Source organism: Oncorhynchus mykiss, chromosome 17 (assembly GCF_057628025.1).
Source record: "Oncorhynchus mykiss isolate SJ-2025 chromosome 17, ASM5762802v1, whole genome shotgun sequence".
NCBI lineage: Eukaryota > Metazoa > Chordata > Actinopteri > Salmoniformes > Salmonidae > Oncorhynchus > Oncorhynchus mykiss.
In genome coordinates, this window is record NC_143038.1 from 9,864,842 (window position 1) to 9,867,686 (window position 2,845).

General features: G+C 43.4%; 1 long non-coding RNA gene across 1 annotated transcript; it reads right to left on the reverse strand.

Annotated features, from left to right (window-relative positions):
- Nucleotides 1–436: 436 nt before the first annotated feature.
- On the reverse strand, nt 437–1,782 carry LOC149975718 (uncharacterized). Its single transcript, XR_016487734.1, has 2 exons — nt 1,661–1,782; nt 437–1,364 (listed from the first exon to the last, which is right to left on the reverse strand). It is a non-coding gene; the product is annotated as an uncharacterized LOC149975718 (long non-coding RNA).
- Between the last annotated feature and the right edge of the window lie 1,063 nt (nt 1,783–2,845).

Here is a 2,845-nt window from a genome sequence, read left to right on the forward strand (position 1 = left end):
TTTAGTTTAGTTAGACAATACACATCATCAGTAGGCATTGGAGTTAGAGGGTGGTACAGTTAGTTTTGCCAGATATGACTGTGGGAGAATTGAGAAACTCATACAAGATTTGAAAAGCAGAGTGCTTTACTCACGGTGGTGCACAACCATAAATCAAGATACACACCACATAGGGTGTCCTCCATAATTATTGGGACAGTGAAGCATTTTTTATTTTTTTGGCTATATACTCCAAAGGTTTGGATTTGAAATCAAACAATGACTAGGAAGTTAAAGTACAGACGGTCAGCTTTAATTTGATGGTAGTTTCATCCATATCGGATGAACCATTTAGAGCTTGTGACTCTACAAATGTGTTGGATGCATTTACGTTTTGCTTTATGTTTCAGATTATTTTGTGTCCAATAGAAATGAATGGTGAATAATGTATTGTGTCATTTTGGAGTCACTTTTATTGTAAATAAGAGTATAATATGTTTCTACATTAATGTGGATGCCACCATGATTATGCATGTAAATGAATCGTATAATGATGAGTGAATAAGTTAGACACACAAATATCATATCCCCCCCACCAAAAAGAAAGGCTAATCTTTCCTGTTTTTTTGTAATGGCGAGAGGTTAGCATGTCTTGGGGATATGATATTTGTTTGTCTGTAACTCTCTCACTCATCAATCAATCAATCAAGCAAGCAAGCAAATGTATTCATATAGCCCGTTTTACATCAGCAGATCACAAAGTGCTTATACAGAAACCCAGCCTAAAACCCTAAACAGCAATCAATGGAGATGTAGAAGCAAGGTGGCTAGGAAATTTGTAGGCAGTCATAGTAAATAAAAAATTGACTTGCCTAGTTAAATAAACGTTAAATACAATGAAAAAGGAAAAACTCCCTAGAAAGGCTGGAACCCAGGAATAAACCTAGAGAGGAGCCAGGCTCTGAGGGGTGACCAGTCCTCGTCTGGCTGTGCCGGGTACAGATTATAAAGAGTACATGGCCATTTAGGCCAGATCGTTCTTAAAGATGTTCAAATGTTTATAGATGACGTTCATAGGGTCAAATAACAATCACAGGGGTTGTAAGAGGGTTCGACAGGTCAGCACCTCAGGAGTAAATGTCAGTTGGCTTTTCATAACCGAGCATAGGTCGAGACAGCAGGTGCGGTATAGAGGGAGGGAGAGAGAGAGCAAGGGAGGGAGACTCAAAGGCAGCAGGTCCGGGACAAGGTAGTACATCCGGTGAACAGGTCAGGGTTCCAACTGTTCTGCCATAGGTAGAAGCAGCAGCACGACCAGCTGGACTGGGGACAGCCAAGAGTCATCAGGCCAGGTAGTCCTGAGGCATGGTCCTAGGGCTCAGGTCCTCCAGGAGGGGAGGGAGAGAGAGAATTAGAGGGAACATATTTAAGTTCACAAAGGACACCAGATAAGACAGGAGAATTTCACCAAATAGGACAGACTGACTGTAGCCCCCCCCCCCCGGTACATAGACTATTGCAGCATAGATTTTGGAGGCTGAGAAAGGGGGGTCAGAGGACACTGTGACCCCATCTGAAAATACCCCCGGATAGGGACAACCAGGCAAGATATTACCCCACCCACTTTGCCGAAGCACAGCCCCAACACCACTAAAGGGATATCAACAGACCCCCAACTTACTAGCCTGAGACAAGTCTGAGTATAGCCCTCGAAGAGCTCCTCCACTGCACAAGCCCGAGGGAGAGCAAGACTGTGCAGGAAGATCAAGTCAGTGACTCAACCCATTCAAGTCGAATATACTGTAGCGCAAAGAAGCCTGTCACGACGTGATGCACCCGTCCTAGCGGGCATGGAAGAGTACTTGTAAGCCAGTGACTCAGCCCCTGTAATAGGGTCAGAGGCAGAGAATCAGAGTGGAGACAGGGGAGCCGGCCAGGCAGAAACAGCAAGGGTGGCTCGTCATTTCAGTGCCTTGCCGTTCAGTGCCTTGCCGTTCAACTACACTCAATCATAGGACCTACTAAAGAGATGAGTTTTCAGTAAAGACTTAAATGTCAAGACATGGTCTGCAGACCATTCCATCAAAATGGAGCTCTATAGAAGAATGCCCTGCCTCCTGCTGTTTGGTTAGAAATTCTAGAGACAATAAGGAGGCCTGCGTATTGTGACCGTAGCGTACGTATAGGTATGTACGGCAGGACCAAATTGGAGAGATAATTAGGCGCAAGTCCATGTAACGCTTTGTAGGTTAGCAGTAAAACCTTGAAATCAGCCCTAGCCTTAAAAGAAAGACAGGGTAAAGACGCTAACACTGGAATAATATGATCCCATTCTTTGGTTCTAGTCAAGATTCCAGCAGCTATATTTAGCACTTACTGAAGTTAATTTAGTGCTTTATCCGGGTAGCCGGAGAGTAGATCATTGTAGCAGTTTAATCTAGAAGTGACAAAAGCATGGATTAGCTTTTCTGCATAATTTTGGGACAAAACCGTTCCGATTTTAGCAATGTTACGAAGACGGAACAACGCTGCCTTAGAAATATTATTGTTTGTCCAAAGAGGTCAGTGTCCGGAATAATGCCGAGGTTGTTTAGTTTTATTTGAGACGACTGTACAACCATCAATATTAATTGTCAGATCAAACAGCAGATCCCTTTGTTTCTTGGGACCTAGAACTAGTATCTCTGTTTTGTCCGAGTTTAAAAGCAAAACATTTGCCGCAATCCACTTCCTTATGTCTGAAACAATGGCTTCCGGGGTAGGGAATTTCAGTAGTTTAGTTGGAATAGGGTCCAGTAGGCAGCTGGATGTTTTAGAGGCCATGACTATTTTCGTGAACGTGTTGAGAGATACAGGATTAAAACAC